At 61.3% G+C, this 25,000-nt stretch overlaps 3 non-coding genes across 3 annotated transcripts; all 3 read left to right on the forward strand.

Moving 5' to 3' along the window:
• The first annotated feature begins 10,708 nt into the window (after positions 1–10,708).
• LOC131867372 (5S ribosomal RNA) lies at positions 10,709–10,827 on the forward strand. The gene has a single exon (XR_009365930.1). It is a non-coding gene; the product is annotated as a 5S ribosomal RNA (ribosomal RNA).
• A 5,916-nt stretch (positions 10,828–16,743) lies between these two features.
• Positions 16,744–16,862, forward strand: LOC131867384 (5S ribosomal RNA). Its single transcript, XR_009365942.1, has one exon. It is a non-coding gene; the product is annotated as a 5S ribosomal RNA (ribosomal RNA).
• Positions 16,863–22,851: 5,989 nt separating this feature from the next.
• LOC131867385 (5S ribosomal RNA) lies at positions 22,852–22,970 on the forward strand. The gene has a single exon (XR_009365943.1). It is a non-coding gene; the product is annotated as a 5S ribosomal RNA (ribosomal RNA).
• The last annotated feature ends 2,030 nt before the right edge of the window (positions 22,971–25,000 follow it).

The raw sequence follows: 25,000 nt of genomic DNA on the forward strand, positions 1-25,000 counted from the left end.
GGCGAACACGAGATGCGCACAGGAAATCGATCAGCCCTCACAATGGCCCAAGGCCAGAGATCGGACTGCTACGATTTACCCCAACAATCATCGTGCCACTCTTCGCAGAGAGGTGATAGACGCCAACGAGCCCGCGCATAGCAATCGAGGTGTAAAAAGGGCGTTGAAGGCAGGAAGCCTGGACGAAAGAGGCTACGAGGTCACCTCGAAGCGGTCTAAGAATCGGGCGCACTTGGGGCGACTACCAGTGCCAACCCCTTATCCCGCGGTGCGTCCGACACACAGAAATTTCCAAGGCGGCCAAGGAGCCTCCCCGCATAGCAATCGGGGTGTGAGGTTACGGATGCAGCATTGATAGCAATCGAGGTGGGAGGCGAAGGATGCAGAAGTGAGAGCCGAGGGATGTAGCAGAGATAGCAATCGGGGTGTGTGATGCAGAAGAGATAGCAATCGAGGTGTGCGGTGGGAAGGGCCCAGCAGCCAGAATGCATGAAGCGACGGATGAAGCAGTGATGACAACCGGGCTGTGAGGAGAGGAGGGATGCAGCCAAGAAAGCAATCAGGGCTCGAGGCAAGGGATGCATCAAGGATAGCAATCATGTTGTGAGGCGAGATTCCAAAGGCTAAACGTGAGAGGCTGCAGGGTCGACTCAGAGAGGTCTATGCATGTGAGAGGCTGAAAGCAAGGTCAACTCGGAGCGGTCTATGCATCGGGCGCGCTTGGGGCGACTACCAGTGCCAACCCCTTATCCCGCGACGCGTCCGACAAAGAGAACGTTCCAAGGCGGCAGAGGAGGTTACCAGCCGAAGGATGCAGTAGCAATAACAGGTATAGTTCCGCGGCGGCCGAGAAGACTCACCGCATAGGAATCGGGATGCGAGGCGAGGGATGCGGCGGGAAGGCCCCGACGGCTAAACGGAAGAGGCTGCAGGGCCGCCTCGGAATGGTCCAAGCATCGGACGCGATTGGGACGACTACCAGTGCCAACCCCTTATCCCGCGATGCGTCCGATACACAGATAGTTCCAAGGCGGCCGAGGAGCCTCACCGCATATCAATCGGGGTGCGAGGCGAGGGATGGGGCGGGAAGGCCCCAACGGCTAGACGGAAGAGGCTTCAGGGCCACCTCGGAATGCTCCAAGCATCGGACGCGCTTGGGGCGACTACCAGTGCCAACCCCTTATCCCGCGATGCGTCCGATACACAGATGGTTCCAAGGCGGCCGAGGAGCCTCACCGCATAGCAATCGGGGGTGCGAGGCGAGGGATGGGGCGGGAAGGCCCCAACGGCTAGACGGAAGAGGCTTCAGGGCCGCCTCGAAATGGTCCAAGCATCGGACGCGCTTGGGGCGACTACCAGTGACAACCCCTCATCCCGCGATGCGTCCGATACGAAGATGGTTCCAAGGCGGCCGAGGAGCCTCACCGCATAGCAATCGGGGTGCGAGGTGGGGGATGCGGCGAGATGGCCCCAACGGCTAGACGGAAGAGGCCACAGGGCCGCGTCGGAATAGTCCAAGCATCGGACGCGCTTGGGGCGACTACCAGTGACAACCCCTTATCCCGCGATGCGTCCGATACGAAGATAGTTCCAAGGCGGCCGAGGAGCCTCACCGCATAGCAATCCGGGTGCGAGGTGGGGGATGCGGCGAGATGGCCCCAACGGCTAGACGGAAGAGGCTGCAGGGCCGCCTCGGAATAGTCCAAGCATCGGACGCGCTTGGGGCGACTACCAGTGACAACCCCTTATCCCGCGATGCTTCCGATACGAAGACAGTTCCAAGGCGGCCGAGGAGCCTCACCGCATAGCAATGGGGGTGCGAGGTGAGGGATGCGGCGAGATGGCCCCAACGGCTAGACGGAAGAGGCCACAGGGCCGCCTCGGAATAGTCCAAGCATCGGACGCGCTTGGGGCGACTACCAGTGACAACCCCTTATCCCGCGATGCATCCGATACGAAGATAGTTCCCAGGCGGCCGAGGAGCCTCACCGCATAGCAATCGGGGTGCGAGGCGAGGGATGCGGCGAGATGGCCCCAAAGGGTAGACGGAAGAGGCTGCGGGGCCGCCTCGGAATAGTCCAAGCATCGAACGCGCTTGGGGCGACTACCACTGCCAACCCCTTATCCCGCGATGCGTCCGATACACAGATAGTTCCGAGGCGGCCGAGGAGCTGGGGGATGCGGCGAGATGGCCCCAACGGCTAGACGGAAGAGGCTGCAGGGCCGCCTCGGAATAGTCCAAGCATCGGACGCGCTTGGGGCGACTACCAGTGACAACCCCTTATCCCGCGATGCGTCCGATACACAGATAGTTCCGAGGCGGCCAAGGAGCCTCACCGCATAGCAATCGTGGTGCGAGGTGGGGGATGCAGCGAGATGGCCCCAACGGCTAGACGGAAGAGGCTGCAGGGCCGCCTCGGAATGGTCCAAGCATCGGACGCGCTTGGGGCGACTACCACTGCCAACCCCTTATCCCGCGATGCGTCCGATACACAGATAGTTCCAAGGCGGCCGAGGAGCCTCACCGAATAGCAATCGGGGTGCGAGGCGAGGGATGCGGCGAGAAAGCCCCAACGGCTAGAGGGAAGAGGCTTCAGGTCCGCCTCGGAATGGTCCAAGCATCGGACGCGCTTGGGGCGACTACCAGTGACAACCCCTTATCCCGCGACGCGTCCGATACACAGATAGTTCCAAGGCGGCCGAGGAGCCTCACCGCATAGCAATCGGGGTGCGAGGTGAGGGATGCGGCGAGAAGGACCCAACGGCTAGACGGAAGAGGCTTCAGGGCCGCCTCGGAATGGTCCAAGCATCGGACGCGCTTGGGGCGACTACCAGTGACAACCCCTTATCCCGCGACGCGTCCGATACACAGATAGTTCCAAGGCGGCCGAGGAGCCTCACCGCATAGAAATCGGGGTGCGAGGCGAGGGATGCGGCGAGAAGGACCCAACGGCTAGACGGAAGAGGCTTCAGGTCCGCCTCGGAATGGTCCAAGCATCGGACGCGCTTGGGGCGACTACCAGTGACAACCCCTTATCCCGCGACGCGTCCGATACACAGATAGTTCCAAGGCGGCCGAGGAGCCTCACCGCATAGCAATCGGGGTGCGAGGCGAGGGATGCGGCGAGAAGGACCCAACGGCTAGACGGAAGAGGCTTCAGGGCCGCCTCGGAATGGTCCAAGCATCGGACGCGCTTGGGGTGACTACCAGTGACAACCCCTTATCCCGCGATGCGTCCGATACACAGATAGTTCCAAGGCGGCCGAGGAGCCTCACCGCATAGCAATCGGGGTGCGAGGCGAGGGATGCGGCGAGAAGGACCCAACGGCTAGACGGAAGAGGCTTCAGGGCCGCCTCGGAATGGTCCAAGCATCGGACGCGCTTGGGGCGACTACCGTTGCCAACCCCTTATCCCGCGATGCGTCTGATACACAGATAGTTCCGAGGCGGCCGAGGAGCCTCACCGCATAGCAATCGGGTTGCGAGGCAGATTATTGGGAAGGGAACCCCCTGGGATGCGGCTCAAGCAGTGCCCAAAGGGACTGGAATGCGGAATCACATCGAGAGACCCAAATGCTATACGAGGGCTCAAATCGAATTATCGATTTGGCCACGACATGGACGCATCGGAACGACTACCTTTGCCGAACCACTCGCAATTGCATCCATACCGAAACCAATAGACATTTCCGTTAGAGCCCTCGCATAGCATTCGGGAATCTCGCATGCCCCTCTAAATCGACCAATGCTGGCGCTCAACGAAAATCCGAGCGCTACCACCGTTCGAGCGCCAGCATTGGTCGAGTTAGAGGGGCACGGGGGAGAATGCTCCAGTCAACACCTCCCCTATATAAGTTATTTGTCCGATTCTCGCACAACCGTAGTCTGCCTCGTCGAATCAAACAACGGTCCCAGATTCCGACTTCCGTTCCGTAGAGACCCAAAAGCTAGATGGAGGCTCGCAAGAAAGAGAGTCGGCGCATAGCAATCGGGTTTCTCGAACGTTTAGGGACCGAGCTCACTTGCGGATAGGGCAAAATCCGCCAAGCAACCCAAAAGCTAGACGGGGGCTCGAATCGAATCGCCTAGGCGGCCACAACAACGACGTGTTGGATCGACTACCAGTGCCAAACCATTCAGCAAGACTAGTCTGTGTCGAGGCCGGATAGAGATTCTCAGAGAGCGCCCGTATAGCATTTAGGAGACCTGCCGCGTCCCTCACACTCGACAAATGGTGGTGCACGTTTATAAATCCGAGCGATCCCAACCCTTTCAAGCACCAACATCGGTCGAGATAGAGGGGCACGGAGGGGGCTGCGTGAGACAACACAGTCCCCTATATAAGTTATTTGTCCGATTCTCACACATCCGAAGAATGGTCATCAAATCGGACAACAGCCCAAACTTCCGACTTCCGTCCCAGAAAGCCCAAGAGCTATCTAAAACGTTCATGGCCGGAACTCGATCGCGGCTATACCAGTCCGCCAAGCAACCCAAAAGCTAGACTGGAGCTCTAGTCGAATCACCTCTGTGGCCATTGCAAGGACGTGTTGGAGCGACTACCATTGCCGAACCATTCCGCAGGTCGAGTCCATACCAAGGCCGCATAGAGATTCACGATGAGCTCCTGCATAGCAATCAGGAGACTTGCCGTGTCCATCACAATCGATAAATCCTGGTGCAAGATTTTTGCATCCGAGCGCTCCAACCAGTCGAGCACCAGCATCAATCGACATAAACGGGCACGGGGGGAGGATGCTCGAGAACACTACCTCCCCTATATAAGTTATTTGTCCGATTCTCAAGCAGCCGAAGTCTGGTCATCGAATCGGGTCAAAGACCACAACTTCCGACTTTACCCACAATGCAAGTCATCGAATCGAACATCGGCCCCCGAGTCGGACTCCATGCGTATGTCAGGTCATCGGACCCAAATTCCGCCTTCCTGCGCATGGCGGGCCATCAATATCAACTCGGTCATCGGACCCAAACTCCGCCTTTCTGCGCATGGCACGCCTTCAAATCGGTCATCGGACCCAAATTCCGCCTTCCTGTGCATGGCGGGCCATCAACATCAACTCGGTCATCGGACCCAAATTCCGCCTTTCTGCGCATGGCACGCCATCAACTCGGTCATCGGACCCAAATTCCGCCTTCCTGCGCATGGCAGGTCATCGGACACAAATTCAGACCTCGCCAATATGCCTACGTATCGAATCGGTCATCGGACCCAACTTCCGACTTCATCCATACTGTAGGGTCTTTGAGGTTGGCGCGGTGCGCTCAACCCGGGGAGTCGACCCATCGAAGCATACACCTCCCCTATATAAGCTATTTGTCCGATTCCCACACCTGTGTAGTTTGCACCTCTGACCAGGACATCGACCCCAACTTCCGAACTCGACTGCAACGACGGCACCAGCGCCTTGGTGCGCACCTTGCGACGCACAGTCCCAACATTCGCCTTCCTGCACATGGCAGGTCATCGGACCCAAATTCCGACCTCGCGAGTATGCCTACATATCGAATCGGTCATCGGACACAACTTCCGACTTCATCCATACCGTAGGGTCTTTGAGGTTGGCGCGGTGCGCTCAACCCGGGGAGTCGACCCAACGAAGCATACACCTCCCCTATATAAGCTATTTGTCCGATTCCCACACCTGTGTAGTTTGCACCTCCGATCAGGACATCGACCCCAACTTCCGAACTCGCCTGCAACGACCGAACCAGCGCCTTGGTGCGCACCTTGCAACGCACAGTGCCAACATTCGCCTTCCTGCACATGGCAGGTCATCGGACCCAAATTCCGACCTCGCGAGTATGCCTACATATCGAATCGGTCATCGGACCCAACTTCCGACTTCATCCATACCGTAGGGTCTTTGAGGTTGGCGCGGTGCGCTCAACCCGGGGAGTCGACCCAACGAAGCATACACCTCCCCTATATAAGCTATTTGTCCGATTCCCACACCTGTGTAGCTTGCACCTCCGATCAGGACATCGACCCCAACTTCCGAACTCGACTAAAAAGACCGCACCAGCACCTTGGTGTGCACCTTGCAACGCACAGTGCCAACATTCGCCTTCCTGCACATGGCAGGTCATCGGACCCAAATTCCGACCTCATGAGCATACCTACTAATCGAATCGGTCATCGGACCCAACTTCCGACTTCATCCATACCGTAGGGTCTTTGAGGTTGGCGCGGTGCGCTCAACCTGGGGAGTCGACCCATCGAAGCATACACCTCCCCTATATAAGCTATTTGTCCGATTCCGACACCTGTGTAGTTTGCACCTCCGCTCAGGACATCGACCCCAACTTCCGAACTCGCCTGCAACGACCGAACCAGCGCCTTGGTGCGCACCAAAAGTGCGCACTTTTGGAGGGCACTTTTGTGCGCTCCAAAGGTGCGCACTTTTGGAGGGCACTTTTGTGCGCTCCAAAGGTGCGCACTTTTGGAGGGCACTTTTTGGAGGGCACTTTTGTGCGCTCCAAAGGTGCGCACTTTTGGAGGGCACTTTTTGGAGGGCACTTTTCTGCGCTCCAAAGGTGCGCACTTTTGGAGGGCACTTTTTGGAGGGCACTTTTCTGCGCTCCAAAGGTGCGCACTTTTGGAGGGCACTTTTTGGAGGGCACTTTTCTGCGCTCCAAAGGTGCGCACTTTTGGAGGGCACTTTTTGGAGGGCACTTTTCTGCGCTCCAAAGGTGCGCACTTTTGGAGGGCACTTTTGTGCACTCCAAAGGTGCACACTTTTGGAGGGCACTTTTTGGAGGGCACTTTTCTGCACTCCAAAGGTGCGCACTTTTGGAGGGCACTTTTTGGAGGGCACTTTTGTGCGCTCCAAAGGTGCGCACTTTTGGAGGGCACTTTTTGGAGGGCACTTTTGTGCGCTCCAAAGGTGCGCACTTTTGGAGGGCACTTTTGTGCACTCCAAAGGTGCGCACTTTTGGAGGGCACTTTTCCTGCGCTCCAAAGGTGCACACCTAGGTGAGCACCTTCGACCACACCTTGTAGCACACCAAACTCTGACTTTCGACTTCATCCGCAATGCAGGGTCTTTGAGGTTGGCGCAATGCGCACAACCAGGGGAGTCGACCCATCAAACCCAACACCTCCCCTATATAAGCTATTTGTCTGATTCTCATACATGCGTAGCCTGCAGGAGCAATTAGGACATCGACCCCAACTTTCGGCTTCTAAACGAAAACAAGGTCTTTGAGGTTGGTGTAATGCGAACAACTAGGGGAGTCAACCCATCAAACCCAACACCTCCCCTATATAAGCTATTTGTCTGATTCTCATACATGTGTAGTCTACAGGAGCAATTAGGACATCGACCCCAACTTTTGACTTCTTAACGAAAACAAGGTCTTTGAGGTTGACGTAATGCGCACAACCAGGGGAGTCGACCCATCAAACCCAACACCTCCCCTATATAAGCTATTTGTCCGATTCTCATACATGTGTAGCCTACAGGAGCCATTAGGACATTGACCCCAACTTTTGACTTCTTAACGAAAACAAGGTCTTTGAGGTTGGCGTAATGCGCACAACCAAGGGAGTTGACCCATCAAACCCAACACCTCCCCTATATAAGCTATTTGTCTGATTCTCATACATGTGTAGCCTGCAACAACGATTAGGACATCCACCCCAACTTCTGAATTCGTCTGCGTTGACCGCACCAAAGGTGCACGCCTTGGTGCTCACCAAAATCCGACTTCCGACTTCTTCTGCTATGCGGGGTCTTTGAGGTTGGCGCAGTGCGCACAACCAGGGGAGTCAACCCACCGAATGCAACACCTCCCCTATATAAGCTATTTGTCTGATTCTCATACATGCGTAGACTGCAGCAATGATTAGGACATCCACCCCAACTTTTGACTTCTTAAACAAGACAGGGTCTTTGAAGTTGGTGCAGTGCACACAACCAGGGGAGTCGACCCATCAAACGCAACACCTCCCCTATATAAAGCTATTTGTCCGATTCTCATACGTGTAGTCTGCAGCAGCGATTAGGACATCGACCCCAACTTCCGAATTCGTTTGCATTGACCGCACCAAAGGTGCACGCCTTGGTGTGCACCTTGGAGTGCACTTTGGTGCTCACCTCGGTGCACACTTTGGTGTGCACCTCGGTGTGCACCAAAGGTGCGCACCTTGGAGCGCACCAAAGGTGTACACTTTGGAGCGCACCACATAGGGTCTTTGAGAGGTTGGCGCAGTGCGCACACCAAGGTGGGTGTTGAGGTGCGTGCCGAGGTGGGTGGGTGCTAGGGTGCGCTCCATGGTGGGTGCCAGGGTGGGTGCGTGCTAGGGTGGATTCCAAAGAGGGTCATAGGGTGGGTGCCAAGGTGGGTTGGTGATATAGTGGGTTCAAAGGTGGGTACTAGGGTGGGTTCCAAGGTGGGTCACAAGTTGGGTGCCAGGATGCGTGGGTGTTAGGTTGGGTGCCAAGGTGGGCTCCTGCGTGGGTGGGTGCTAGGGTGGGTTTCAAGGTGGACGCGAGGGCGGGTGCCAAGGTGGGTAACAAGTTGGGTGTTAGGATGGGTGAGTGCTAGAGTGGGTGCCAAGGTGGGTGGGTGCTAAGGTGGATGCCAAGGTGGTTCACAGGGTGGGTGGGTTCTAGGGTGAGTTCCAAGGTGGGTCACAGGTTTAGTGCTAGGGTGCGTGTCAAGGCGGGTGTCGAGGTGCCTGGGTGCTAGGGTGTGGATGCCAATGTGGGTCATAGGGTGGGTACTAGGGTGGGCTGCAATGTGGGTGCCAAGGTGGGTAACATGCTCGGTTGGTTCTAAATTGGGTGTCAGGGTGGGTGTGCACCCACCTTGCCCGAGGTGGGTGCCAAGGTGCCAGTGTGGGTGGGTGCTAAGGTGGATGCCAAGGTGGGTGAGAAGGTGGGTGATAGGTTGAGTGGTAGGATGGGTGGGTGCCAAGATGGGTCACAGGGTGGGTGCAAGGGTGGGTAGGTGCTAGGGTTGGTGTCAGGGTGGGTGGGTGCTAGGTTGGGTTCCAAGGTGGGTGCGAGGGTGAGTGTCAAGGTGGGTCACAGGTTAGGTGCTAGGATGGGTGAGTGCTAGGGTGCAAAGGTGCCAGGGTGGGTGCTAGGATGGGTCGATGCTAGGGTGAGTGGCAAGGTGGGTCCACAAGTGTCAAGGTGGGTGCCGAGGTGGGTGCCAACTTGGGTTCCAAGGTGGGTGCCAAGTGGGCGACTGCTATGGTGGATGCCAAGGTGGGTCACGGGGTGGGTGCCAAGTTGCTAGGTTGTGTTCCAAGGTGGGTGCCAACGTGGCTGCTAGGGTGCGTGGGTTAAAGGGTGTGTCACAACGTGGGTGCCAGGATGGGTGCGCACCCACACTGGCCAAGACGGGTGCAAGGTTGGGTTCCAAGCCCGGTCACAGGCTGGGTGCTAGGATGGGTGGGTGCCAAGGTGGGCACCAGGGTGGGTGCACCCACCCTGGCCAAGGTGGGTCACGGGGTGGGTCCTAGGGTGGGTAACAGGGTGGGTACTAAGGTGCGTGCCAAGGTGGGTCATGGGGTGGGTGCCAAGGTGGGCACCAGGGTGGGTGTGCACCAACCCTAGCCAGGGTAGGTCACGGGGTGGTTGTCGGGGTGGGCGTCAAGGAGCCAAGGTGGGTGGCAAGTAGCCAAGTTGCGTGCCAAGGTGGGTGTCGGGGTGGGTGCCAAGGATCCAAGGTGGGTGCCAAGGAACCAAGGTGGGTGTCTGGGTGGGTGCCGAGGTGGGAGCCAGGGTGGGTCCCAAGGTGAGTGCAAAGGTGGGTGCCAGGGTCAAGGTGAGTGCCAATGTGGGTTCCAAGGTGCCAGGGTCAGGGTGAGTGCCAATGTGGGTTCAAAGGTGCTAAGTTGGGTGCGAGGTTGGGTGCGAGGGTGGGTGGGTGCCAAGGTGTGCTAGGTGGAAGCCCGGGTGGGTCGGCATCCCATGGGTGTCGAGTTGGGTGCCTGATGGGTGCTTCTTGTCAAGTTTTAGTCGTCGGGACTCATTTCGAGCCTTAGAGGTCGTTTCTTGTCCGGTTGCCCTGTCTTCGACCTGGGAACCCAATTTTGGTCCTCGGGTCCCATTTTTTTTTGTCTCGCATCCCACTTTTGGCCTGTGGCCTTTTCGGGGTCGATTCTCGTTTTGGGCATCAGAGCATGTTTCTTCTCCTAAAACCCAATATTTGTTTATTAAGTCTCGGAACACATTTTTGTTCTCGTGGACCCATCATGGGTCTTGGAACGCATTTGTGGTCCTTGGGTCCCATTTTGCATCCCGAAACTTGTGTTTTGGTGCTTGATCCCTATTTTGGGTGCCCACCTTGCACCAAGTGCGCACCCGGGGCAAACCGAGCGCCTTGGTGCACCGGGGCAAGATCGAGCGTGCACCCGAGGCGCCCCGAACATGCACCAAGGTGCACTCGGCCCACATGTGAGCGCAGGTCGTTGCGCCCGAGGTGGTGTGTGGGCACCGCGTTGCAGACGGGACACTGCACGCACACGACGCCCCGTCCAGGTGCACGCACGTAGGCCGGGCCGGGTGCACACCCGACGCCCTAGCAAGGTGCGCGCACCCGGGCAGGGCTCACACTTGGCGAACGGGGCGCACTTCGCGAGGGAGGGTGTGCACCTCGACGGGGGTGGGTGGCCGGGGTGGATTCGCACGTGGGTCGCGGTTTGCTAAGTACACACTGCGACAAGCTCATAACGGGTGCGATCATACCAGCGTTAGTGCACCGGATCCCATCAGAACTCCGCAGTTAAGCGCGCTTGGGCCGGAGTAGTACTAGGATGGGTGACCTCCCGGGAAGTCCCGGTGTTGCACCCTTTCTTAGTTTTTCGCCGGGCGTCGCAATGCTATTTGAATAAACCTTTTGCCCGTTTGCGTTCTCGTCGGGGCCGGGCCGGGCCGGGGTGCGCTGCCCGCACTACCGCGCGCGCGGGGGCGACACCGAGCGCGCACCCGAGGCGCCCCGAGCACACAGGCCACGGTGCAACCCGGGCGTTGTGCGCGCACCCCGGTGCGCCCGAGGTGCTGCGCGCGCACCCAGGTGAAATCGGTGTGCACCTCGGCCAGTGCGCGCTCGGTCGAGTCGCGCACGTTGGCCAAGGTGCACGGTGATGTTTCTTACTCTAAGGTTCCGCACCAGACGCCCGGGACAGGTGAGCGAAGCTGGGCGGGGCCGGGTGCGCGGCCGGGGCAGGTGCACGCAGCTGGAGAGAGCTTTGGAGCACACCAGAGGTGCGCACCTTGGAGCACACTTCGGAGCGCACCAATGATGCGCTCCATTCAAAAGTTTCCTGAAAAGGCAAAAAAAGTTGAGATTATAGAATTTCCCACTTGAGAGATTGTAAAAAAAAAAAATTTTAAAATGAAGGAAACGCGGGTGCCAAGGTGTGCGCGCCCGGGTGCGCAGCCCAGCCAAGGTGTGCGCACCAAGGCGCCCACCCTGGCGAAGGTGCACGCAAGGTGCGCACCCGAGGCAAACCGGACAATTAACCCAACTTTCGACTTCGCGCGCACCTGCGCACCTTGGAGCGCACTTCGGAGCGCTCCTTGTTGCGCACCAATCTTGGGCACCTCGGAGTGCACCATGGCGCCCACCAAGGTGCGCACCCGGGGCAAACCGAGCTCCGACTTCGTGCGCACCTTGGAGCGCACGAAAGGTGCGCACCATGGCGCCCACCAAGGTGCGCAGCCCAGCCAAGGCGTGCGCATCAAGGTGCGCACCCTGGCGAAGGTGCGCACCCGGGGCAAACCGAGCTCCGACTTCGTGCGCACCTTGGAGCGCACAAAGGGTGCGCAACCCAGCCAAGGTGTGCGCACCCCGGGCAAACCGAGCTCCGAATCGTGCGCACCTTGGAGCACACTTCGGAGCCCTCCTTGGTGCGCACCGATGTTGCGCACCTCGGAGCGCACCCGGGGAAAACAATGCAATTAACCCGACTTTCGACTTCGTGGGCACCTCGGAGCGCTCTCGGGTTCGCACCTCGGAGCACACCGAGGTGCGCACCTTTGATGCGCTGCCTTCACCAATTTCCAGAAAAGGCAAGAAAACATTGAGAAGGTGTGCGCACCGAGGTGCCCACCCTGGCGAAGGTGCACGCGAGGTGCGCACCCGGGGCAAACCGGGCTCCGACTTCGTGCACGCCATGCTGCGCACCTTGGAGGGCCATGGTGCGCACCTTGGAGCACACTTCGGAGCGCTCAATGGTGCCCAACCCAGCCAAGGTGCCCACCGCGGCGAAGGTGCACGCGAGGTGCGCACCCGGGGCAAACCGGGCTCCGACTTCGTGCACGCCGCACCTTGGAGCACACTTCGGAGCGCTCCTTGGTGCGCACCAGGGCGCGCAACCCAGCCGAGGTGCCCACCCCGGCGAAGGTGCACGCGGGGTGCGCACCCGAGGCAAACCGGGCTCCGACTTCGTGCACGCCATGGTGCCCACCGCGGCGAAGGTGCACGCGAGGTGCGCACCCGGGGCAAACCGGGCTCCGACTTCGTGCACGCCGCACCTTGGAGCACACTTCGGAGCGCTCCTTGGTGCGCACCAGGGCGCGCAACCCAGCCGAGGTGCCCACCCCGGCGAAGGTGCACGCGAGGTGCGCACCCGGGGCAAACCGGGCTCCGACTTCGTGCACGCCATGGTGCCCACCGCGGCGAAGGTGCACGCGAGGTGCGCACCCGGGGCAAACCGGGCTCCGACTTCGTGCACGCCGCACCTTGGAGCACACTTCGGAGCGCTCCTTGGTGCGCACCATGGTGCCCACCAGGGCGCGCAACCCCGCCGAAGGTGCACGCGAGGTGCGCACCCGGGGCAAACCGGGCTCCGACTTCGTGCACGCCGCACCTTGGAGCACACTTCGGAGCGCTCCTTGGTGCGCACCAGGGCGCGCAACCCCACCGAAGGTGCACGCGAGGTGCGCACCCGGGGCAAACCGGGCTCCGACTTCGTGCACGCCATGGTGCGCACCAGGGTGCCCACCGCGGCGAAGGTGCGCACCCGGGGCAAACCGGGCTCCGACTTCGTGCACGCCGCACCTTGGAGCACACTTCGGAGCGCTCCTTGGTGCGCACCAGGGCGCGCAACCCAGCCGAGGTGCCCACCCCGGCGAAGGTGCACGCGAGGTGCGCACCCGGGGCAAACCGGGCTCCGACTTCGTGCACGCCATGGTGCCCACCGCGGCGAAGGTGCGCACCCGGGGCAAACCGGGCTAGGACTTCGTGCACGCCGCACCTTGGAGCACACTTCGGAGCGCTCCTTGGTGCGCACCATGGTGCCCACCAGGCCGCGCAACCCAGCCAAGGTGTGCGCACCAAGGTGCACGCGAGGTGCGCACCCGGGGCAAACCGGGGTCCGGCTTCGTGCACGCCGCACCTTGGAGCACACATCGGGGCGCTCCCGGGTTCGCACCGGCGTTGCGCACCGTGGTGGGCACCTCGGAGCGCACCGTGGTGGGCACCTCGGAGCACACCAAGGTGGGCAGCGAGGTGCGCACCTTTGATGCGATGCCTTCACTAATTTCCATAAAAGGCAAAAGAAAACGAGATTTTAAAATTTCCGTTTTGAAAGATAGTGAGAAAAAGGGAATGCTGGTGCCATCTTGAGCCCGCCCTGGTGCGCAGCCCAGCCAAGGTGTGCGCACCAAGGTGCCCACCCTGGCGAAGGTGCGCGCCCGGGCAATTAACCCAACTTCCAACTTCGCGCGCGCCAGGGTGGGAGCGCACCCAACAACCGGGCCTGGGAAGAGCCAATGCGAGAAACCCCACCAAACGCTCTGACAAAAAAAGAGGGGGCGCTCCAGTAACCCCGCTTCGGAGCGCACCCTGGGCAAACCCAGCCAGGGTGCCCACCCCGGCCAAGGTGCAGGCGAGGTGCGCACCCGGGGCAAACCGGGCTCCGACAACGTGCACGCCGCACCTTGGAGCACACTTCGTAGCGCTCCCGGGTGCGCACCTCAGAGCACACCAAGGTGGGCAGCGAGGTGCGCACCTTTGATGCGCTGCCTTCACTAATTTCCAGAAAAGGCAAAAAAAAGAGGAGATTTTAAAATTTCCGTTTTGAAAGATAGTGAAAAAAACGGAACGCGGGTGCCATCTTGAGCCCGCCCTGGTGCACAGCCCAGGTAAGGTGCCCACCCTGGCAAAGGTGCGCACCCGGGCAATTAACCCTACTTCCGACTTCGTGCGCGCCAGGGTGGCAACCGGGCCTGGGAAGAGCCAATGCGAGAAACCCCACCAAACGCTCCGACAAAAAAAGAGGCGGCGCTCCAATAACCCCGCTTCGGAGCGCAGCCGGGGCAAACCCAGCCAAGGTGCCCACCCCGACGAAGGTGCACGCGAGGTGCGCACCCGGGGCAAACCGGGCTCCGACAACGTGCACGCAGCACCTTGGAGCACACTTCGAAGCACTCCCGGGTGCCCACCGGCGTTGCGCACCGTGGTGGGCAGCGAGGTGCGCACCTTTGATGCGCTGCCTTCACTAATTTCCAGAAAAGGCAAAAAAAAATGAGATTTTAAAATTTCCGTTTTGAAAGATAGTGAAAAAAACGGAACGCGGGTGCCATCTTGAGCCCGCCCTGGTGCGCAGCCCAGGCAAGGCATGCGCACCAAGGTGCCCACCCGCGGTGCACACCCGGGGCAAACCGGGCTCCGACTTCGTGCAGGCCGCACCTTGGAGCACACTTCGGAGCGCTCCTTGGTGCGCACCATGGTGCCCACCAGGGCGCACCCGGGGCAAACCGGGCTCCGACTTCGTGCACGCCGCACCTTGGAGCACACATCGGAGCGCTCCCAGGTTCGCACCAGCGTTGCGCACCTTTGATGCGCTGCCTTCACTAATTTCCAGAAAAGGCAAAAAAAAACGATATTTTAAAATTTCCGTTCTGAAAGATAGTGAAAAAAACGGAACGCGGGTGCCATCTTGAGCCCTTCCTGGTGCGCAGCCCAGGCAAGTTGTGCGCACCAAGGTGCCCACCCTGGCGGAGGTGCGCGCCCGGGGCAAACCGGGCTCCGACTTCGTGCACTGCATGGTGCCCACCAAGGCGCGCAACCCAGCCAAGGTGCCCACCGCAGCGAAGGTGCACGCGAGGTGCGCACCCGAGGTGCACACCCGGGGCAAACCGAGCTCCGACTTCGTGCACGCCGCACCTTGGAGCACACTTCAGAGCGCTCCTTGGTGCGCACCAGGGCGCGCAACCCAGCCAAGGTGCTCACCCCGGCGAAGGTGCACGCGAGGTGCGCACCCGGGGCAAGCCGGGCTCGGACTTCGTGCACGCCGCACCTTGGAGCACACATCGGAGCGCTCCCGGGTTCGCACCAGCATTGCGCACCTTTGATGCGCTGCCTTCACTAATTTCCAGAAAAGGCAAAAAAAAAAAAAAAACGAGATTTTAAAATTTCCGTTTTGAAAGATAGTGAAAAAAACGGAACGCGGGTGCCATCTTGAGCCCGCCCTGGTGTGCAGCCCAGGCAAGTTGTGCGCACCAAGGCACCCACCCTGGCCAAGGTGGGTCACGGGGTGGGTCCTAGGGTGGGTAACGGGGTGGGTACTAAGGTGCGTGCCAAGGTGGGTCATGGGGTGGGTGCCAAGGTGGGCACCAGGGTGGGTGTGCACCAACCCTAGCCAGGGTAGGTCACGGGGTGGTTGTCGGGGTGGGCGTCAAGGAGCCAAGGTGGGTGGCAAGTAGCCAAGTTGCGTGCCAAGGTGGGTGTCGGGGTGGGTGCCAAGGATCCAAGGTGGGTGCCAAGGAACCAAGGTGGGTGTCTGGGTGGGTGCCGAGGTGGGAGCCAGGGTGGGTCCCAAGGTGAGTGCAAAGGTGGGTGCCAGGGTCAAGGTGAGTGCCAATGTGGGTTCCAAGGTGCCAGGGTCAGGGTGAGTGCCAATGTGGGTTCAAAGGTGCTAAGTTGGGTGCGAGGTTGGGTGCGAGGGTGGGTGGGTGCCAAGGTGTGCTAGGTGGAAGCCCGGGTGGGTCGGCATCCCATGGGTGTCGAGTTGGGTGCCTGATGGGTGCTTCTTGTCAAGTTTTAGTCGTCGGGACTCATTTCGAGCCTTAGAGGTCGTTTCTTGTCCGGTTGCCCTGTCTTCGACCTGGGAACCCAATTTTGGTCCTCGGGTCCCATTTTTTTTTGTCTCGCATCCCACTTTTGGCCTGTGGCCTTTTCGGGGTCGATTCTCGTTTTGGGCATCAGAGCATGTTTCTTCTCCTAAAACCCAATATTTGTTTATTAAGTCTCGGAACACATTTTTGTTCTCGTGGACCCATCATGGGTCTTGGAACGCATTTGTGGTCCTTGGGTCCCATTTTGCATCCCGAAACTTGTGTTTTGGTGCTTGATCCCTATTTTGGGTGCCCACCTTGCACCAAGTGCGCACCCGGGGCAAACCGAGCGCCTTGGTGCACCGGGGCAAGATCGAGCGTGCACCCGAGGCGCCCCGAACATGCACCAAGGTGCACTCGGCCCACATGTGAGCGCAGGTCGTTGCGCCCGAGGTGGTGTGTGGGCACCGCGTTGCAGACGGGACACTGCACGCACACGACGCCCCGTCCAGGTGCACGCACGTAGGCCGGGCCGGGTGCACACCCGACGCCCTAGCAAGGTGCGCGCACCCGGGCAGGGCTCACACTTGGCGAACGGGGCGCACTTCGCGAGGGAGGGTGTGCACCTCGACGGGGGTGGGTGGCCGGGGTGGATTCGCACGTGGGTCGCGGTTTGCTAAGTACACACTGCGACAAGCTCATAACGGGTGCGATCATACCAGCGTTAGTGCACCGGATCCCATCAGAACTCCGCAGTTAAGCGCGCTTGGGCCGGAGTAGTACTGGGATGGGTGACCTCCCGGGAAGTCCCGGTGTTGCACCCTTTTTTAGTTTTTCGCCGGGCGTCGCAATGCTATTTGAATAAACCTTTTGCCCGTTTGCGTTCTCGTCGGGGCCGGGCCGGGCCGGGGTGCGCTGCCCGCACTACCGCGCGCGCGGGGGCGACACCGAGCGCGCACCCGAGGCGCCCCGAGCACACAGGCCACGGTGCAACCCGGGCGTTGTGCGCGCACCCCGGTGCGCCCGAGGTGCTGCGCGCGCACCCAGGTGAAATCGGTGTGCACCTCGGCCAGTGCGCGCTCGGTCGAGTCGCGCACGTTGGCCAAGGTGCACGGTGATGTTTCTTACTCTAAGGTTCCGCACCAGACGCCCGGGACAGGTGAGCGAAGCTGGGCGGGGCCGGGTGCGCGGCCGGGGCAGGTGCACGCAGCTGGAGAGAGCTTTGGAGCACACCAGAGGTGCGCACCTTGGAGCACACTTCGGAGCGCACCAATGATGCGCTCCATTCAAAAGTTTCCTGAAAAGGCAAAAAAAGTTGAGATTATAGAATTTCCCACTTGAGAGATTGTAAAAAAAAAAAATTTAAAATGAAGGAAACGCGGGTGCCAAGGTGTGCGCGCCCGGGTGCGCAGCCCAGCCAAGGTGTGCGCACCAAGGCGCCCACCCTGGCGAAGGTGCACGCAAGGTGCGCACCCGAGGCAAACCGGACAATTAACCCAACTTTCGACTTCGCGCGCACCTGCGCACCTTGGAGCGCACTTCGGAGCGCTCCTTGGTGCGCACCAATCTTGGGCACCTCGGAGTGCACCATGGCGCCCACCAAGGTGCGCACCCGGGGCAAACCGAGCTCCGACTTCGTGCGCACCTTGGAGCGCACGAAAGGTGTGCACCATGGCGCCCACCAAGGTGCGCAGCCCAGCCAAGGCGTGCGCATCAAGGTGCGCACCCTGGCGAAGGTGCGCACCCGGGGCAAACCGAGCTCCGACTTCGTGCGCACCTTGGAGCGCACAAAGGGTGCGCAACCCAGCCAAGGTGTGCGCACCCCGGGCAAACCGAGCTCCGAATCGTGCGCACCTTGGAGCACACTTCGGAGCCCTCCTTGGTGCGCACCGATGTTGCGCACCTCGGAGCGCACCCGGGGAAAACAATGCAATTAACCCGACTTTCGACTTCGTGGGCACCTCGGAGCGCTCTCGGGTTCGCACCTCGGAGCACACCGAGGTGCGCACCTTTGATGCGCTGCCTTCACCAATTTCCAGAAAAGGCAAGAAAACATTGAGAAGGTGTGCGCACCGAGGTGCCCACCCTGGCGAAGGTGCACGCGAGGTGCGCACCCGGGGCAAACCGGGCTCCGACTTCGTGCACGCCATGCTGCGCACCTTGGAGGGCCATGGTGCGCACCTTGGAGCACACTTCGGAGCGCTCAATGGTGCCCAACCCAGCCAAGGTGCCCACCGCGGCGAAGGTGCACGCGAGGTGCGCACCCGGGGTAAACCGGGCTCCGACTTCGTGCACGCCGCACCTTGGAGCACACTTCGGAGCGCTCCTTGGTGCGCACCAGGGCGCGCAACCCAGCCGAGGTGCCCACCCCGGCGAAGGTGCACGCGGGGTGCGCACCCGGGGCAAACCGGGCTCCGACTTCGTGCACGCCATGGTGCCCACCGCGGCGAAGGTGCACGCGAGGTGCGCACCCGGGGCAAACCGGGCTCCGACTTCGTGCACGCCGCACCTTGGAGCACACTTCGGAGCGCTCCTTGGTGCGCACCAGGGCGCGCAACCCAGCCGAGGTGCCCACCCCAGCGAAGGTGCACGCGAGGTGCGCACCCGGGGCAAACCGGGCTCCGACTTCGTGCACGCCATGGTGCCCACCGCGGCGAAGGTGCACGCGAGGTGCGCACCCGGGGCAAACCGGGCTCCGACTTCGTGCACGCCATGGTGCCCACCGCGGCGAAGGTGCACGCGAGGTGCGCACCCGGGGCAAACCGGGCTCCGACTTCGTGCACGCCGCACCTTGGAGCACACTTCGGAGCGCTCCTTGGTGCGCACCATGGTGCCCACCAGGGCGCGCAACCCCGCCGAAGGTGCACGCGAGGTGCGCACCCGGGGCAAACCGGGCTCCGACTTCGTGCACGCCGCACCTTGGAGCACACTTCGGAGCGCTCCTTGGTGCGCACCAGGGCGCGCAACCCCGCCGAAGGTGCACGCGAGGTGCGCACCCGGGGCAAACCGGGCTCCGACTTCGTGCACGCCATGGTGCGCACCAGGGTGCCCACCGCGGCGAAGGTGCGCACCCGGGGCAAACCGGGCTCCGACTTCGTGCACGCCGCACCTTGGAGCACACTTCGGAGCGCTCCTTGGTGCGCACCAGGGCGCGCAACCCAGCCGAGGTGCCCACCCCGGCGAAGGTGCACGCGAGGTGCGCACCCGGGGCAAACCGGGCTCCGACTTCGTGCACGCCATGGTGCCCACCGCGGCGAAGGTGCGCACCCGGGGCAAACCGGGCTAGGACTTCGTGCACGCCGCACCTTGGAGCACACTTCGGAGCGCTCCTTGGTGCGCACCATGGTGCCCACCAGGCCGCGCAACCCAGCCAAGGTGTGCGCACCAAGGTGCACGCGAGGTGCGCACCCGGGGCAAACCGGGGTCCGGCTTCGTGCACGCCGCACCTTGGAGCACACATCGGGGCGCTCCCGGGTTCGCACCGGCGTTGCGCACCGTGGTGGGCACCTCGGAGCGCACCGTGGTGGGCACCTCGGAGCACACCAAGGTGGGCAGCGAGGTGCGCACCTTTGATGCGATGCCTTCACTAATTTCCATAAAAGGCAAAAGAAAACGAGATTTTAAAATTTCCGTTTTGAAAGATAGTGAGAAAAAGGGAATGCTGGTGCCATCTTGAGCCCGCCCTGGTGCGCAGCCCAGCCAAGGTGTGCGCACCAAGGTGCCCACCCTGGCGAAGGTGCGCGCCCGGGCAATTAACCCAACTTCCAACTTCGCGCGCGCCAGGGTGGGAGCGCACCCAACAACCGGGCCTGGGAAGAGCCAATGCGAGAAACCCCACCAAACGCTCTGACAAAAAAAGAGGGGGCGCTCCAGTAACCCCGCTTCGGAGCGCACCCTGGGCAAACCCAGCCAGGGTGCCCACCCCGGCCAAGGTGCAGGCGAGGTGCGCACCCGGGGCAAACCGGGCTCCGACAACGTGCACGCCGCACCTTGGAGCACACTTCGTAGCGCTCCCGGGTGCGCACCTCAGAGCACACCAAGGTGGGCAGCGAGGTGCGCACCTTTGATGCGCTGCCTTCACTAATTTCCAGAAAAGGCAAAAAAAAGAGGAGATTTTAAAATTTCCGTTTTGAAAGATAGTGAAAAAAACGGAACGCGGGTGCCATCTTGAGCCCGCCCTGGTGCACAGCCCAGGTAAGGTGCCCACCCTGGCAAAGGTGCGCACCCGGGCAATTAACCCTACTTCCGACTTCGTGCGCGCCAGGGTGGCAACCGGGCCTGGGAAGAGCCAATGCGAGAAACCCCACCAAACGCTCCGACAAAAAAAGAGGCGGCGCTCCAATAACCCCGCTTCGGAGCGCAGCCGGGGCAAACCCAGCCAAGGTGCCCACCCCGACGAAGGTGCACGCGAGGTGCGCACCCGGGGCAAACCGGGCTCCGACAACGTGCACGCAGCACCTTGGAGCACACTTCGAAGCACTCCCGGGTGCCCACCGGCGTTGCGCACCGTGGTGGGCAGCGAGGTGCGCACCTTTGATGCGCTGCCTTCACTAATTTCCAGAAAAGGCAAAAAAAAATGAGATTTTAAAATTTCCGTTTTGAAAGATAGTGAAAAAAACGGAACGCGGGTGCCATCTTGAGCCCGCCCTGGTGCGCAGCCCAGGCAAGGCATGCGCACCAAGGTGCCCACCCGCGGTGCACACCCGGGGCAAACCGGGCTCCGACTTCGTGCAGGCCGCACCTTGGAGCACACTTCGGAGCGCTCCTTGGTGCGCACCATGGTGCCCACCAGGGCGCACCCGGGGCAAACCGGGCTCCGACTTCGTGCACGCCGCACCTTGGAGCACACATCGGAGCGCTCCCAGGTTCGCACCAGCGTTGCGCACCTTTGATGCGCTGCCTTCACTAATTTCCAGAAAAGGCAAAAAAAAACGATATTTTAAAATTTCCGTTCTGAAAGATAGTGAAAAAAACGGAACGCGGGTGCCATCTTGAGCCCTTCCTGGTGCGCAGCCCAGGCAAGTTGTGCGCACCAAGGTGCCCACCCTGGCGGAGGTGCGCGCCCGGGGCAAACCGGGCTCCGACTTCGTGCACTGCATGGTGCCCACCAAGGCGCGCAACCCAGCCAAGGTGCCCACCGCAGCGAAGGTGCACGCGAGGTGCGCACCCGAGGTGCACACCCGGGGCAAACCGAGCTCCGACTTCGTGCACGCCGCACCTTGGAGCACACTTCAGAGCGCTCCTTGGTGCGCACCAGGGCGCGCAACCCAGCCAAGGTGCTCACCCCGGCGAAGGTGCACGCGAGGTGCGCACCCGGGGCAAGCCGGGCTCGGACTTCGTGCACGCCGCACCTTGGAGCACACATCGGAGCGCTCCCGGGTTCGCACCAGCATTGCGCACCTTTGATGCGCTGCCTTCACTAATTTCCAGAAAAGGCAAAAAAAAAAAAAAAACGAGATTTTAAAATTTCCGTTTTGAAAGATAGTGAAAAAAACGGAACGCGGGTGCCATCTTGAGCCCGCCCTGGTGTGCAGCCCAGGCAAGTTGTGCGCACCAAGGCACCCACCCTGGCCAAGGTGGGTCACGGGGTGGGTCCTAGGGTGGGTAACGGGGTGGGTACTAAGGTGCGTGCCAAGGTGGGTCATGGGGTGGGTGCCAAGGTGGGCACCAGGGTGGGTGTGCACCAACCCTAGCCAGGGTAGGTCACGGGGTGGTTGTCGGGGTGGGCGTCAAGGAGCCAAGGTGGGTGGCAAGTAGCCAAGTTGCGTGCCAAGGTGGGTGTCGGGGTGGGTGCCAAGGATCCAAGGTGGGTGCCAAGGAACCAAGGTGGGTGTCTGGGTGGGTGCCGAGGTGGGAGCCAGGGTGGGTCCCAAGGTGAGTGCAAAGGTGGGTGCCAGGGTCAAGGTGAGTGCCAATGTGGGTTCCAAGGTGCCAGGGTCAGGGTGAGTGCCAATGTGGGTTCAAAGGTGCTAAGTTGGGTGCGAGGTTGGGTGCGAGGGTGGGTGGGTGCCAAGGTGTGCTAGGTGGAAGCCCGGGTGGGTCGGCATCCCATGGGTGTCGAGTTGGGTGCCTGATGGGTGCTTCTTGTCAAGTTTTAGTCGTCGGGACTCATTTCGAGCCTTAGAGGTCGTTTCTTGTCCGGTTGCCCTGTCTTCGACCTGGGAACCCAATTTTGGTCCTCGGGTCCCATTTTTTTTTGTCTCGCATCCCACTTTTGGCCTGTGGCCTTTTCGGGGTCGATTCTCGTTTTGGGCATCAGAGCATGTTTCTTCTCCTAAAACCCAATATTTGTTTATTAAGTCTCGGAACACATTTTTGTTCTCGTGGACCCATCATGGGTCTTGGAACGCATTTGTGGTCCTTGGGTCCCATTTTGCATCCCGAAACTTGTGTTTTGGTGCTTGATCCCTATTTTGGGTGCCCACCTTGCACCAAGTGCGCACCCGGGGCAAACCGAGCGCCTTGGTGCACCGGGGCAAGATCGAGCGTGCACCCGAGGCGCCCCGAACATGCACCAAGGTGCACTCGGCCCACATGTGAGCGCAGGTCGTTGCGCCCGAGGTGGTGTGTGGGCACCGCGTTGCAGACGGGACACTGCACGCACACGACGCCCCGTCCAGGTGCACGCACGTAGGCCGGGCCGGGTGCACACCCGACGCCCTAGCAAGGTGCGCGCACCCGGGCAGGGCTCACACTTGGCGAACGGGGCGCACTTCGCGAGGGAGGGTGTGCACCTCGACGGGGGTGGGTGGCCGGGGTGGATTCGCACGTGGGTCGCGGTTTGCTAAGTACACACTGCGACAAGCTCATAACGGGTGCGATCATACCAGCGTTAGTGCACCGGATCCCATCAGAACTCCGCAGTTAAGCGCGCTTGGGCCGGAGTAGTACTGGGATGGGTGACCTCCCGGGAAGTCCCGGTGTTGCACCCTTTTTTAGTTTTTCGCCGGGCGTCGCAATGCTATTTGAATAAACCTTTTGCCCGTTTGCGTTCTCGTCGGGGCCGGGCCGGGCCGGGGTGCGCTGCCCGCACTACCGCGCGCGCGGGGGCGACACCGAGCGCGCACCCGAGGCGCCCCGAGCACACAGGCCACGGTGCAACCCGGGCGTTGTGCGCGCACCCCGGTGCGCCCGAGGTGCTGCGCGCGCACCCAGGTGAAATCGGTGTGCACCTCGGCCAGTGCGCGCTCGGTCGAGTCGCGCACGTTGGCCAAGGTGCACGGTGATGTTTCTTACTCTAAGGTTCCGCACCAGACGCCCGGGACAGGTGAGCGAAGCTGGGCGGGGCCGGGTGCGCGGCCGGGGCAGGTGCACGCAGCTAGAGAGAGCTTTGGAGCACACCAGAGGTGCGCACCTTGGAGCACACTTCGGAGCGCACCAATGATGCGCTCCATTCAAAAGTTTCCTGAAAAGGCAAAAAAAGTTGAGATTATAGAATTTCCCACTTGAGAGATTGTAAAAAAAAAAAATTTAAAATGAAGGAAACGCGGGTGCCAAGGTGTGCGCGCCCGGGTGCGCAGCCCAGCCAAGGTGTGCGCACCAAGGCGCCCACCCTGGCGAAGGTGCACGCAAGGTGCGCACCCGAGGCAAACCGGACAATTAACCCAACTTTCGACTTCGCGCGCACCTGCGCACCTTGGAGCGCACTTCGGAGCGCTCCTTGGTGCGCACCAATCTTGGGCACCTCGGAGTGCACCATGGCGCCCACCAAGGTGCGCACCCGGGGCAAACCGAGCTCCGACTTCGTGCGCACCTTGGAGCGCACGAAAGGTGCGCACCATGGCGCCCACCAAGGTGCGCAGCCCAGCCAAGGCGTGCGCATCAAGGTGCGCACCCTGGCGAAGGTGCGCACCCGGGGCAAACCGAGCTCCGACTTCGTGCGCACCTTGGAGCGCACAAAGGGTGCGCAACCCAGCCAAGGTGTGCGCACCCCGGGCAAACCGAGCTCCGAATCGTGCGCACCTTGGAGCACACTTCGGAGCCCTCCTTGGTGCGCACCGATGTTGCGCACCTCGGAGCGCACCCGGGGAAAACAATGCAATTAACCCGACTTTCGACTTCGTGGGCACCTCGGAGCGCTCTCGGGTTCGCACCTCGGAGCACACCGAGGTGCGCACCTTTGATGCGCTGCCTTCACCAATTTCCAGAAAAGGCAAGAAAACATTGAGAAGGTGTGCGCACCGAGGTGCCCACCCTGGCGAAGGTGCACGCGAGGTGCGCACCCGGGGCAAACCGGGCTCCGACTTCGTGCACGCCATGCTGCGCACCTTGGAGGGCCATGGTGCGCACCTTGGAGCACACTTCGGAGCGCTCAATGGTGCCCAACCCAGCCAAGGTGCCCACCGCGGCGAAGGTGCACGCGAGGTGCGCACCCGGGGCAAACCGGGCTCCGACTTCGTGCACGCCGCACCTTGGAGCACACTTCGGAGCGCTCCTTGGTGCGCACCAGGGCGCGCAACCCAGCCGAGGTGCCCACCCCGGCGAAGGTGCACGCGGGGTGCGCACCCGGGGCAAACCGGGCTCCGACTTCGTGCACGCCATGGTGCCCACCGCGCCAAGGTGCACGCGAGGTGCGCACCCGGGGCAAACCGGGCTCCGACTTCGTGCACGCCGCACCTTGGAGCACACTTCGGAGCGCTCCTTGGTGCGCACCAGGGCGCGCAACCCAGCCGAGGTGCCCACCCCGGCGAAGGTGCACGCGAGGTGCGCACCCGGGGCAAACCGGGCTCCGACTTCGTGCACGCCATGGTGCCCACCGCGGCGAAGGTGCACGCGAGGTGCGCACCCGGGGCAAACCGGGCTCCGACTTCGTGCACGCCGCACCTTGGAGCACACTTCGGAGCGCTCCTTGGTGTGCACCATGGTGCCCACCAGGGCGCGCAACCCCACCAAACGCTCGGACAAAAAAAGAGGGGCCGCTCCAATAACCCCACTTCGGAGCGCACCAGAAACCCCACTGGAC

Source organism: Cryptomeria japonica, unplaced genomic scaffold, assembly GCF_030272615.1.
Source record: "Cryptomeria japonica unplaced genomic scaffold, Sugi_1.0 HiC_scaffold_169, whole genome shotgun sequence".
Lineage (NCBI taxonomy): Eukaryota > Viridiplantae > Streptophyta > Pinopsida > Cupressales > Cupressaceae > Cryptomeria > Cryptomeria japonica.